Consider the following 14,945-nt stretch of genomic DNA (forward strand, 5'->3'; position numbering starts at 1 on the left):
TTAATTTCATTGTATGAGGTGCAATGACGATAAAGTAAACTTAACTTGTTATATTATTTTTATTTTGTTTATTGTATTGTGAGTCACCAAGAGTGGCTTTTTAGGGGGAGATTAGCAAACCAAATAAAATAAATACCGGTTTGTCTGTGTGATGCTTTAGATTTTGTTAGTCATAATGATTTTTGTATTTACTTAGCTTATGGTAATTATTTTTGTAGATTAACAAAAATGTGTTCTGTGTACCTCATGAGCATTTCATTATTACACAAGGTCCTGAATGTCTGTGGAGATTCTCAGGCATCCAGGTCATGGTTGTCCCAAAGGTGCTTTTTCAAGAGGCAACTGGACTTTCTGGTTTTTCTTTAAAGACATTTTGCTTCTCATCCAAGGAGCTTCTTCAGCTCTAAAGAAGATTCAGTGACATGTACCCAACTGATTGAACCATGGTTTCCTCCAAAAAATCCAATCATCTGCATTGACATGATATATTGAAACCATAAATAAAGCATCCACTCGTGTTGTCATAGCTTAGTCACTTTATCAATCAGCATTTTATGTGAACACAGCTATAGCTTTATTGTGTTTGCCAGAGGAAATTTGTTTATACTTTTCACAAGAACTGAGTTTTTATTTAATTTCTTATTAATAAATCAAAGATACTAATATAACCACTACAATTCTGAATATAAAGATTTGTTAAATACAGTATCACAATTTAGCATTAAGTCACAGAATTGCAACAGAACATCAATGTTCAAAATGGTTATTGATAACTAGAATGAAATTATGATATCAATCAATGGCAGTTCACCTATCTACTACTAAGAACTGCCAATTTCCTATCATATATTAGGTGATAGTAGGTGATTAATTAATTAACCCCAATTATCCAACAAATTATTCTAGCACAAAATCATCATCATGTAGGAGGAGAAATAATCAGTTATTGACAGTTTAGCTCTAATGCACTTGTGCCTAATGCTAGAAATCATGTTAGCAGAGTAATCCTTTTTTACAGGAAGGAGACAGATAAACAACTAAAATATGAAGATATATGAGAATATTCACAGGCAGTCTTGATGCAAATCACTTTTATACACGTACCCAGAAGATATAATTTAAAATAGATCTATATTTTTATATCCACTGGCAACCCCTGCCAAGATAATGCAGTATCAAAACATACAACACCTTGAAAATTCACTGCCACATTTTCCAATATTATTTTGAAAAGGCCAAGTGCATATGAAACCAAGGCATTCTCCACCAGTTTTCACACATGCAGCATAAGTCCGAACAGGATCAGAGAAACCTGTAGAAAAGATGTTAAATTCCAGTAAGAATTAAAGCAATTATCACATATGGAAGAATCCATTCAGGCTTCTTTAAAGACAACACTGGTCCAGTATCCCCCCCCCAACCATGTCTATGTAGAATATCCAAGAGACTTACAAACTGGATGTATTAGTTATTTTACCACAAATGATATTGCCTATGCATGTGAAAGCTGTCCTTCTTCGTCTTTGCTTAATGTGAATAGTCATTCACTAATTCCATTTTTAATCTGGTCTAGGTGTTCCTTAATTCTAATTATTGCAAATAAAATTATATAGTCTGTCAATACTTCAAACCACTCAATGTCACATGAACATCTTACTTGGATCAAGCAGAAAAGTCACCAACAAAAGGAGAACTAAGTGATGTCTGATGGTCTTCATAGATGGAAATCAGGTGCAAATTCTGTAATAACTAAAAGTATGCAGTTTATTTAACTTATGCTCCAGAGGTGGCATTGCTGAAAGCACCTTTTTAATTAATACATTTTTTTAAAGAAAAAAAAAATCCAGAAACAAAAGCCAATTAAACTAGTTGGTACTCTTAACTTCTTTATAGTGAATAGACTTTAGGATATAATCTTGGATATATTCCTGAAGATAAATCATATTAAATTTAAATTAATCAATGCTTAGGTCTAAGTTAAGTTTAGTTAAAATTTAAATCATTTATAGCAGGGGTAGTCAACCTTTTTATACCTACCACCTACTTTTGTATCTCTGTTAGTAGTAAAAAAATTTAACCGCCCACCGGTTCCACAGTAATGGTGATTTATAAAGTAGGGAAGTAACTTTACTTTATAAAATTTATAAAGCAGAGTTGCAGCAAACCCCCTACTGCCCACCATGAAAGCTGGAACACACACTAGTGGGCAGTAGGGACCAGGTTGACTACCATTGATCTATAGAGGTAAGAAGGATCTGGATGAAATTTATTAACATCACATTACCCAAATCAGTATACAAATCAAAAAGTAACTTATGTAAAAATCTGTAAAGTTTGTGATGGAATGAATTATTTAATCAAAAATAAATGCTAACAATATGTTAATATATATATTCCATTTTGGAGTAGCTATTGTGGTGCTCCTTTTTTGCACACTAGATCCCCGAGGAAATAAATCAGAACCTGATTTATATGGAAGCCCACTATGAAAAATCCAATCCTTCCATTCCTGCCCTATGTACAAAAGTGGCTATCTAAATTATTTACCGAAAATATGGGAAGCCTCAACTGCTTCAAAGTAGTTTCCTTCTTCCACTTTTCAGTCTTGTAAATACCTATTATTCTATATTCCTTTTTCATGGAACTATTTATAGTGAGTTAATCTTTCATTTTGATAGCCTGGCTGGATAATTACATCATGTGATGCTCAGCTGAGTCATCTCACATTCCTTAAACTATGATTTTAAATCTTTTTAGCATGTCAGATTTAAATACCAAGTCCCTGCATTCTTATCTTCCTATCTACATTTGTTTTAAAAGTAAAACAGTTTCCAACATTTTGTGCCTTCTTGTCTACTTGTTACAATTTACTTTTGTTTTGGGATTAAATTTTAATATGTTTCTTTTTGAAGTCTCAGTATCTGTTGTGTTTCCCCATCATGATCACTGCCAATACTGGTTATCTGTTATCATCATACATTTCCAGAAGACACTGTCTCCTACATTAAAATCTTGAACTTTAATTAAACTTTGGACATTCACCAAACAGGAAGGAATAGAGAACAGAAGTCTAATTATACAGAAAGGAGATAAGTCTTCAATTTTGTACAATGTACCTATGATCTCTCGCTCTCTCTCTCTCTCTCTCTCTCTCTCTCTCTCTCTCTCTCTCTCTCTCTCTCTCTCTCTCTCTGTGTGTGTGTGTGTGTGTGTGTGTGTTTGTGTGTGTTGGACCTTCAAATTCAGATCACAAATCCCTTTTGGGATTTTTTTATCCCTTTTATAACTTTAAATGGTTACTAAGTGACTGGTCCGTGACCCGACAAAAGGGCGAACGACAAAACCGCGCCCGACTAAACTGTGTTGCTGACGTCATCAACAGGGCGACAACAGCCAGCGTGGAGAAAGAAGGGCACTTTACAATAGCGCGTCAAAAGAAAGCCGATTTAACTTAAGGTAAGGGTTAGGTTTAGGGTTAGGTTTAGGGTTAGGTTAAGGGTTAGGTTTAGGGTTAGGTTTAGGGTTAGGGTTAGGGGGCATTAGTGAACTGTGCATGCACATGCGAGTTTAGTGAACTGCGCATGGACGTGTGAGTTTAGTGATTGCGCATGCACATGCGAGTTTAGATAACTGCGCATGCACGTGCAAGTTTAGTGAACTGTGCATGCACATGCGAGTTTAGTGAACTGCACATGCACATGTGAGTTTAGTGAACTGTGCATGCACATGCGGGTTTAGTGAACTGCACATGCATAAGTTTAGTGAACTGCGCATGCATGTACGAGTTTAGTGAACTGTGCGTGCATATGCCAGTTTAGTGAACTGTGCATGCACATGTGAGTTTAGTGAACTGCGCACGTGCAGTCACTAAAATTCAAATGGCAATAAGGGAACTGGTTCGGGGGCGTTTCAGGCCTGGGTCGCTGCCAGTTCTGCGACCCAGGCCTCAATTCTACTACCAGTTCGGCTGAAACAGGCCAAACCTGCAGCAACCCACCTCTGCCCCCCTCCCCCAACCCCAAAGTGCAAAATTCAGCTATTTCAATGGAATGTTCTTCAGGTGTGGAAAAATCATGTGTGATCTGTAAACTGAACATAATTGCTACCAAACAGAAGATCCCCCCCAAAAAAAAAATTCAAAGTATTTGTAGCTTTCCCCATCTAAAGGTTGTTTGAATCATTGCAACTGGACTAAATTTTAATTTCAGAGATGTTTCATTACCCATCCAGGCAGCTTCATCAGTCAGGGCAAGACGGTTAGGGAGAATGTTGTTGGAAGACACCAACCCTCCTCAGGAGACTCCTGCCCAAAATGTGTTGCAAAATGTTATGAAAAGTCTCAATCATCCAGCAGAGAAGCCTGAAGGTTGCCTGAAATTGTCTAAAGTTTGAATAATTGCAACTGGACTACAATTAAGTTTCAGAGATGTTTCACTACCCATCCAGGCTTCTTCCTCAGTTCAAGGTGGCTAGGCAGAGAGTCGTTGAAATGTACCATCTCCTGCAACACCTCAAGGGACCCCTTCCAAATGCATTGGAAAATGTCTATGATGATTCTCAATCATCCAGGCAAAGATTGAAGATTGTCTGCAGTTGTCTAAAAGTTGAAACATTGAAACTAGTCCAGTTGCAATGATTCAACTTTCAAACAACTTCAGACAACTTTCAGACATCTCTGCCTGGATGATTGAGAATCTTTATCAATATTTCCCCATCTACTTCCTACTTTTTGTCATGTTCCAGCATTCAGCAAGGAAGTCAGACAGAGCCAAAGATGGTTAACCAAAATTTTTTATCCAAGAAGCCACCCAAGGGCTGACACTTTATTTTTTATGGTAATGGGGTTCCTTTAATAACATCCATGTCACAGACTGTTCTTTATTAAGGAATGATTAGGGTCTGAAGAAGAAATGACAGAAGCAGGAATTGCAGAATATATATATATATAGCAAAAATATTGAGACATTTAACCAGAAATGTCATAGAATGGTTTTATTGCAGAGGTACAGCTAGAGTTTATTTATGCTGTAAATGGTCAAAACATTTTGGAAATGACAAAGAAATAATAAAGTATTATTGTTTTCTCTACAATCATTAATATCAAGCAATATTCAGTTTGATATTAAATCTCAAATGTAACTGAACAAAATGATATGAATTGAAATCATTTGGTAGGAAACATTTTCAATATTTCAAGACAAAACACAGAGTTTGTGAATAATTAGGATATCGGAAAGGTGAGTACTACCTTTGTTAGAATGAAAAGGACCAAAGTGGAAAATGTGGGATGAAATTTACAAATTCACAAGTCCATAAATTCTGGAAAAGATGTGGGAACCAAAATGGGCTCAATGTCTTGTACAGATAGTCCTCTACTTATGATCACAATTGAGCCCAAAATGTCTGTTGCTAACTAAAACAATTGTTAAGTGAATTTTGCCCCAATTTATTATCTTTCTTGTCATAGCTGTTAAGTGAATCACTGCAGCTGGTAAGCTAGTAACTCAGTTATTAAGTGAATCTGGCTTCCCCATTTACTTTTGTCAAAAGATCATAAAAGGTGATCACATGACCCCGGGTCACTGCAACCATCATAAATATGTTGTCAAGCATCTGAATTTTGATCACATGACCATGGAATAATGGTTGTAAGTGTGAAAATGGGCATAAGTCACTTTTTTCATTTGTTACTTTGAATGGTCACTAAATGAATCATTGTAATTCGAAGACTACCTGCAGTGAGATTTTTTTTCTTTTTTCTTTAGTGAATTTTCAGTCTGACTTGAGACTTGGAAATTTATTACATTAAAAGTATATTGCTAAAAACTAATCCTGAGGTATTTGAGATGTGCATTTACCTTTAAAAAAGATGAGTAAAAGATGAGAAGTCCAGGTTATTCTGCCTCATTACTATAATGTACCAGCATCAGAAAATTACAAAAAGTATAATGTGTGAGTACTGATAAACATCTAGTCAACTGTGTGTGTATGGGAGAGGGACAGCATAAGACAGAATGCATTTGCAAGGAAGGGAAAAATGCATTACACCCACCCTTTTGTTTTCCTGGATGGTTGGAGGTCTACTGATATAAAGGTCTTAAAATATGTGAGTTTTCTGGGACATTTTCCAAGCACCTTGGTCACTTATGACACTGTTCTACTAAATGAAAGTGAGGCAATTTTCCATTGTTCTGCCCTATGAAGAGTGTCAACACTTTGTGAAGGAGAGTTCTTTACCAGTATCAGTAGCACTCATGGGTTATTTTTTCACTATGGAGAAGTAAGATTTTAATATATCTGAGGTAAACTTAAGTTCATTTTCACTCTACTGTAACCTTAACAAAAAATTAAATTCTATCACAAACTAATAGAAAAAGGAAGCAATATATGAAAATTAATTTTGCTGATAAATCTGAATTTATCTGAATGGCCGTGGGAAAGTGGTGGTACCCAGATGTCCCAGTCTGGCACCAGAAGGGCAAACCAATAAAATAAACAAAGAATGTGCATGGCCAGGTGTTAATAGTAGACCTTATCCTTATATCTGCAGTTTTACACAGAAGAAAACATCCAGAAGTAGAAGGAAGCCGAATCATTCTTTTATCTGAAACTGACAAACAAAATCATTTGTTACTGACTTCAGCAAAAGGAGTAGCATCAGCTTCACAGACACCTATGATCCGCACAGGAGTCCTGGCCTCCATCCAACAGCCAATAGTGTATTAACTGGGGGAAAGTTACAGATGGATTTTCTCTGCTAGGTTCTGCCCAGTAAAGTGACCAATCTTTCTGAATTAGTAAATCTCAATGTCCATGGAGGTGCCTTTTCAAGAGGAAACTGGAGTTTCTTGTTTTTCTTTTAATGTGTTTCACTTCTCATCCAAGAAGCTTCTTCAGCTCTAACTGGATGGTGGAGAATGGAAGGATTCATATTCTTTGCAGATAGCTGATCATTTGCATTCTTTTAGAGAGCTACTAGGGCCACCTGGAGTTATCTGTGTCCTCAGGGTCATCTGAGTAGGAAAAATGGGTGTGGAACCTTCTTGGAACAGCTGAAAGGACTGTGTTGTAGATAGCAAATAGATAATGACAAACTTGATCTTGGCAAACTTGAACATTGGACACTATCTAATAAAATGAAATTCAATGGTGAAAAGAGTTCCTTTTTAGGAAACAAAAAAGAAATGCACAGGTACAGTATAGGTGGTACCTTGCTCAATAGTAGTAACTGTGAGAGAGATCTTGGAGTCCTAGTGGACAACTATTTAAATATGAGCCAGCAGTGTGCAGAAGCTGCCAAAAAAGCCAACACAGTTCCAGGCTACATAAATAAAAGGATAGAATCAAGATCACGTGAAGTATTAATACCACTTTATAATGCCTTGGTAAGGCACACTTGGAATACTGCATTCAGTTCGGGTCGCCATGATATAGAAAAGATGTGGAGACTCTAGAAAGAGTGCAGAGAAGAGCAACAAATATGATTAGGCGACTGGAGACTAAAACATATGAAGAATGGTTCCAGGAACTGGGTATGTCTAGTTTAATGAAAAGAAGGACTAAGGGAGACATGATAGCAGACTTCCAATAACTCAGAGGCTGCCATAAAGAAGAGGGAGTCAAACTATTCTCCAAAGAACCTGAAGGTAGGACAGGAAGCAATGTGGAAAATAATCAAGGAGAGAAGCAACTTAGAACTGAGGAGAAATTTCCTGACAATTAGAACAATTAATCAGTGGAACAACTTGCTTTTAAAAGTTGTAAATGCTCCAACATTGTACGTTTTGAAGAAGAGATTGAATAACTATTTGTCTGAAATGGTATTGGGCTTCCTGTCTAAGCAGGGATTGGATTAGAAAATTCCCCAAGGTACCTTCCGACTCTGTTAAAAGCTTCTGACGAAGCTTCTAATGGGAGAACAGGTTCAGGGACATGGCCAAGCCACCATTTTTACTATTGGTCCTATCCGGTATGGCAGATTCTCACTACCTCTTCTGACATACCGGACCATAAAGAGAGGAACCCACCTCTGCTCCAGTGGCTTCAAGGTCAGAGAAAGAGACTTAGAGAGGACCTACCCTAATAGATGAAACAGTTAAAAGTGGTGGTGGAAACTTGTACCTTCAGACTTGAATGATTCTGTTAATATAATCATACAATGAATCAGAATTAACTTATCTAGTCATGCTTCCTTTCTGATGTTCCTGGGAGGATTGACAAAGTTTGCATGGAAACTTATTCATCCCCTTGCCACCACCAGTCGTATAAAAATAACCAAAAGGGAGATCTGGAGATTTGGATTTAGGCTTCAGCAACATCAGATAAAAATTAAGTAGTTCTTTATAAGCTAAGTACATACTCTGTATTTTGTTTACTTATTATTTTATATTTATCCTGCCGTTATTATTTTATAAAGCAAATATACTTAATAGTCATCCCTCTTATTTTCTTCACAAGAACCTGATGAGAGAGAGGGAGGGAGGGAGGGAGGGAGAGAGAGAGAGAGAGGGGGAGAGAGAGAGAGAGAGAGAGAGAGAGGGAGAGGGAGAGGGAGAGGGAGAGAGAGAGAGACTAACCCAAAATCATTAGCTAGCTTCCATGCCTAAAGCAGGACTAAAACTCATTCTAGTTTGGTGCCTTAATGACTAAACCAAACATTGTGTCTATCAAATGAACAAAGACAGCAAATGCATTAACATCCTGGTTTAAATTATGTTCAATAATTACTGTGCATGTTTTAAAGTAAATTACATTAATGAATGTGTTTCTAGGCATCTTGTTCTAGTGGATCTGGTGTAGGCAGAGGATGACTTTATGAAATTTCTTTATGAAAATATGAACATGGAAGCAACCAATAGAAAAGTACTATGGATACAGAGTGACTCCGGAATATGGGTGACTATAATAAGAAAGATACATCTCTAATAATAAATCTATAATAAGAAAGATACATCTAAAATAAGACTTTCTGTGGGATGATCAAACCACATATATTTCAAAGGATGGAATGTGCTCAATGTGTACAGTGTCATTGAAACCATTAAAAATACTATCAAAGAATTAAGTAGGAAATCTAGAATTTCAATATTTTGATAAGTAGCTAATTATTGAATTTTTAAATCTCTATGGTGTTTTAGAAACTAGAAATACAGTTAGCTACTTCCTTAAAGTAGAGTTAAAATATATTATTGTAATAACAATAACAGTCAATGACGGTTTATAAAACTTTTTATAAAAGTTTAACAAATTTCAAAGATCAGGATTATCTGCAAAGCCTAAAGACAGCTTCTTTGCATGCATTCACAATTAAACTGTGTACATTTAGATAAAAATATTGTTGGGTTCAAACAGGTCCCAACTGATTAAAATATCTCACCCACTCACATAAATAAATAATCATGTTGACAATGTCCTCAAGTGGATATAAAATCAGAGATAGCTTATAAGGTTTTATCTGGCTTAAATTGATCTGCAAGGATGGTAATGTGTCACTTATACATCTCAGTGGATTCCAAGAGTATTTTTTCATTCAAAGTAAGATCTTCTGAAGATATTAATTTAAAAATAATTGAAACTATTAACACTTCTATTTTTAACCATTGTGTAGATACAAATTGACTATTAAGTTCTGAGACAGATGAACATTTATGTATATATTTGTTATTTTTTATGAAACAAAAGATAAAAACTAACAAGAAATAGAGAAATTTCCTGACAGTTAGAACAATTAATCAGAGGAACAGCTTGCCTCCAGAAGTTATGAATGCCCCAACACTGGAAGTCTTTAAGAATATCTTGTATAGCCATTTGTCTGAAACGGTATAGGGTTTCCTGCCTAGGCTATGAATATGGAAAAAGTTAAGATAATGTATAGTTTTGAATGTGAATCTGGCTAAAGAAATGCTTCTTTCATGCTGTAATCATGACAGATGCATAATCTTACTAGAGAATTCCATTTTCAGACAGTCAGATTCCTGCCATTACACGTAGCTGTTGGTCATTTAAGACAAAAGGGATGACAGAATATATCTGCTATCTTTTTTTGCACTTTTTTTGAAAGTTGTGAAGGTTAGGATTAGGGTTGGACTAGAAGACCTCCAAAGTCCCTTCCAACTCTGCTATTGTATTTGTATAAAGTCATATCTCTCCCCACTTGACATATCTCTTTGACCCCCCTCCCTGTCAAAGCAGAGGTCCTCTCTGACCAAAATGTGGACTTTGCTGTCTTCAAAAGAATGGCGTTTGTCTTTTAAATGCTGATGGACCTCTGAATCTTATTGTGATAGGTTTGCTTTTTCCTATGTTGCGCCATGTATTTGTGAAGTTGTTTGGTTTTCCCAAAATACAGATCTGCACATATTTCACTGCATTATACTACATATACCACATTGTTCAGCTTGTGTCTGGGTGTTTTATTTTTGGAATGGGCAAACAAAGACAGCAAAGTGGTGAAGACAGTCCACAGTTCACATTTTGGACAAGACGACCACTGGTTTGAAAGAGAGGTCAAAGAGGCCATCTATGTCAAAACTGAACAGCTCTCTCTCTCAACACGAGGAAAGGAATATGACATCATCTACTGTCTACCATGCCTCCATCTTGGTTCTCCTTGACCTCTCGGCGGCTTTCGATACCATCGACCATGGTATCCTTCTGCAACGACTGCGGGAGGTGGGGGTGGGAGGCACTGTTTTGCAGTGGTTCTCCTCCTACCTCTCGGACAGGTCGCAGTCGGTGTTGGTTGGGGGGCAGAGATCGACCCCTAGGCCCCTAACATATGGGGTGCCGCAGGGGTCGGTCTTGTCCCCCCTACTATTTAACATCTACATGAAACCACTGGGCGAGATCATTCGGAGGCACGGGATAAGATACCACCAATACGCAGACGATACCCAGTTGTATCTGTCCACCCCGTGCCAACTCAATGAAGTGGTGGACGTGATGAACCGGGGTCTTGAAGCCGTTAGGGACTGGATGAGGGCTAACAAGCTTGTACTCAACCCGGAAAAGACCGAGTGGCTGTTGTGTTTCCCTCCCAAAAATTTGGCTAGTGTTCCATCACTCAGGCTGGGGGGCCAAATATTACACCCCTCAGACAGGGTTCGCAACTTGGGAGTCCTCCTGGACCCATAGCTGACCTTTGACCACCATCTGTCGGCTGTTACCAGGGGGGGGCATTTGCCCAGGTTCGCCTGGTGTGCCAGTTGCGACCCTACCTGAACCGGGAGGCTCTCACAACAGTCACTCGTGCCCTTGTGACCTCTAGGCTGGAATACTGCAACATGCTCTACATGGGGCTGCCCTTGAAGAACATCCGGCGACTTCAGCTAGTACAGAATGCGGCCGCGCGAGTGATTGTGGGTGCACCTCGGTTCGCCCACATAGCACCTATCCTCCGCGAGCTGCGCTGGCTACCTGTTGATCTCCGGGTGCGCTTCAAGGTGCTACTTACCACCCATAAAGCCCTCCATGGTAGTGGATCTGGGTACTTGAGAGACCGCCTCCTGCCAATTACCTCCTTGCGACCTATTAGATCACACAGATTAGGCCTCCTCCGAGTTCCATCCGCCAGTTAGTGCCGACTGGCGACTACGCGGAGGAGAGCCTTTTCAGTATTAGCTCCGACCCTTTGGAACGATCTCCCCGTGGAGATTCGTACCCTCACCACCCTCCAGACCTTCCACACAGCCCTCAAGATCTGGCTATCCCGTCAGGCCTGGGGTTAAAGATTATAATCCGTCCCCTCCCGAATGATGAATGTTGCTTCTATTTTTAATTACATACTGTTTTATATGTCATTGTGTGTACTCCCTCCCCTATACGTTGTAAGTCGCCCTGAGTCCCCTCAGGGAAAAGGACAGCCTATAAATAAATTTTTTCTATTCTATTCTATCTGCATTTAGATCTTTAGTTATTTTTTGAAGAACTTGTCATCAAGGTCTCTTTCTGGTATTCAAGGATTACAGACAATCTCCTCAACAGGAATGGGATGTTTCCTGAATTTCTTTAGCCTGTATTTCAAATGATTAGTCTGCTAATATGGCAAAAAGCTGTTAAATTCCCTTGGAATTGATTAGGCTAAATTATGATGTGATTAATTTTGTTTGTACTTCATAGCATTGTGAGCAGATTCTGGAATGGAATAAGAAGGAAACAAAGACATGCATATTATACTTACTCTTTGCAACAATAGGTTTTATACAGGCAAAATCCTATCCATTTGAATGGTTTACAAGGCCAGTGTTTGCATATACCTCCAATTTGAATACACTCTGAATCACCCCATGCATTTTGTTTAATTCCTGCAAAAAAAGAAGATAAAAATCAACCAGGCTCTATATTCATTAAAAAAATAAGAATTCACACACTAAAGAATGCAAGCATTTTCTCCATTTGCAGGATGTATTTATAGCACATACCTATGCAATGCCTTGCCTGTTTTGAATCAAGACTAAAATAGAGTAACTTTTAAAGGTATCCTCAATAGTGTTTGTCAAAACTGTGCAATATGAGGCTGGAGAAGCTCCCATAAAAGCCTCTCTGGATGGGCCTCCATGCTTTCCTGAGATGAGATACCACCACCAAGTCACACATACAGGTCTACCTGCTCATCCACAATTAAATCATAAATGAACATAGTCTATTGACAATGGACCTATCAGTTCCTAGGCGTATGTTGAGGTCAATCTGAAAGAAAAGAAAAAAAAGAAAGATGGCAGGAAACTTCATTTGAAGCACTTTTACCTGTCTAAAGGAAGCAGCTGTTTCCACAATATGAAAAGTCAAGAAGGATTTTTTTTAAAAGAAAAGCTGACTGAAAGAAAAAAGGATAACAGGGATTTTTAAATAATGATTATGGGAGGCAAAGGCCCTGTTATAAGAAAATTCTGGATTCAATCTAGGCCAGGTCTTTTAAAAAAAAACACAGGCAGAAGCAGACATGAAGTTTAATATTTGACAGTTTTTCGGCAGACATTCAATGACACCAGTCCAAGTTAGATTGAGAAGCTACAGTTTTCAAATGGTTACATTTATAGAAAAACCTTTCTTTTTTCTCCCAGGAGCAGAGCCCAGTGCAAGACCATAATCCCTAAAAATTATTAATTAAAGGAGAACTGTAAAAAAATATCACAGTTGTCTTAGAAAATAATCTCACATAGATATTCTCATTCTCAAAAAATGTTGGAAGGCTAAAAGTGCTCAAGTTTTAAAGTTGGGAAAGTTTCTTAAAAATATTACCTTTTCCTTTTATCCTCTACTTATTTATTATATTTAACTGCTTGTTTCTAGGCAGTTCTGTGTAGCAACCCCAATGCTACATTTTATTAATTCCTTTATGTTTGTATATCCTACCTGCAACAGACAGGAGTGCTAAGAAGAAAATTAAAGAAAAAAAAATAAACATCTTCATGATTCAAATATTCTTCAACATCACTAAAAGAAAGGAAATAACAATATAAAACAAATGACTGAAAAATGTTCAGTGGTACATTTGTTCAAGTTTTAGTTCTTATGTTTTAAAATTATAATTGGTTCTCTAAAATAGATTTTTCATTCATTCATTCAGAAAAACCCAGATCAATCAAATTAATGAATGAAAATATAACTATAAATGTCCAACTGTCTTTCCATGAAACAGAAAAAAAAACAAATTATGATATCAGAATTCAATGATTAGTAAAATTGTTTGAAACAATAGAAGCTATAGCTTAGCGCTAAAATAAGGATTGAATTTAAGCTTTAACTATATCTTCTGTAAAAGAAGTTTTGGAAATCACCTTTTGTATGTTTTTGTTTCTTTCTGCAGTTTTTAATTTTTTTGCATTGCAAAAAATATCTCATCTTTTTTTGTATATTTTTTCAACTCATCTATTTCTCTATTTCTTGTTAGTTTTTATCTTTTGTTTCATAAAAGATAACAAAATATATACATAAATGTTCATCTGTCTCAGAATTTAATAGTCAATTTGCATCTACACAATTGTTAAAAATAGAAGTGTTAATAGTTTCAATTATTTTTAAATTAATATCTTCAAAAGATCTTAGTTTGAATGAAAAAATACTCTTGGAATCCACTGAGATGTATAAGTGACACATTACCATCCTTGCAGGTCAATTTACGCCAGACAAAACCTTATAAGCAATCTCTGATTTTATATCCACTTGAGGACATTGTCAACATGATTATTTATTTATGTGAGTGGGTGAGATATTTTAATCAGTTGGGACCTGTTTGAACCCAACAATATTTTTGTCTAAATGTACACAGTTTAATTGTGAATGCATACAAAGAAGCTGTCTTTAGGCTTTGAAATTTGTTAAACTTTTATAAAAAGTTTTATAAACCGTCATTGACTGTTATTGTTATTACAATAATATATTTTAAGTCTACTTTAAGGAAGTAGCTAGCTGTATTTCTAGTTTCTAAAACTAGAGATAAAAAAATTCAATAATTAGCTACTTACCAAAATATTGGAATTCTAGATTTCCTACTTAATTCTTTGATAGTATTTTTAATGGTTTCAATGATACTGTACACTTTGAGCACATCCCATCCTTTGAGATATATGTGGTTTGATCATCCCACAGAAAGTCTTATTTTAGGGTAGTTAAATGGAGATGTATCTTTCTTATTATAGTCACCCATATTCCAGAGTCACTCTGTACCCATAGTACTTTTCTATTGGTTGCTTCCATGTTCATATTTTCATAAAGAAATTTCATAAAGTAATCCTTCTGCCTACACCAGCTCCACTAGAACAAGATTCCGAGAAACACATTCATTAATGTAATTTACTTTAAAACATGCACAGTAATTACTGAACATAATTTGAAACCAGGATGTTAATGCATTTGCTGTCTTTGTTCACTTGATAAAAGACACAACGTTTGGTTTAGTCATTAAGTCCAGCTTTAGGCATGGAAGCTAGCTAATGATTTTGGGT

At 36.7% G+C, this 14,945-nt stretch overlaps 1 long non-coding RNA gene across 1 annotated transcript; it reads right to left on the reverse strand.

Annotated features, from left to right (window-relative positions):
* Positions 1–654: 654 nt before the first annotated feature.
* Positions 655–12,308, reverse strand: LOC148044919 (uncharacterized). Its single transcript, XR_015697137.1, has 3 exons — positions 12,179–12,308; positions 1,658–1,749; positions 655–1,312 (listed from the first exon to the last, which is right to left on the reverse strand). It is a non-coding gene; the product is annotated as an uncharacterized LOC148044919 (long non-coding RNA).
* Positions 12,309–14,945: the final 2,637 nt, after the last annotated feature.

The sequence above is a fragment of the Thamnophis sirtalis genome, unplaced genomic scaffold (genome assembly GCF_051295495.1).
Source record: "Thamnophis sirtalis isolate CommonGarterSnake01/CBP01778 unplaced genomic scaffold, rThaSir2_p1.2 scaffold_6, whole genome shotgun sequence".
NCBI classification, from domain to species: Eukaryota; Metazoa; Chordata; class Lepidosauria; order Squamata; family Natricidae; genus Thamnophis; species Thamnophis sirtalis.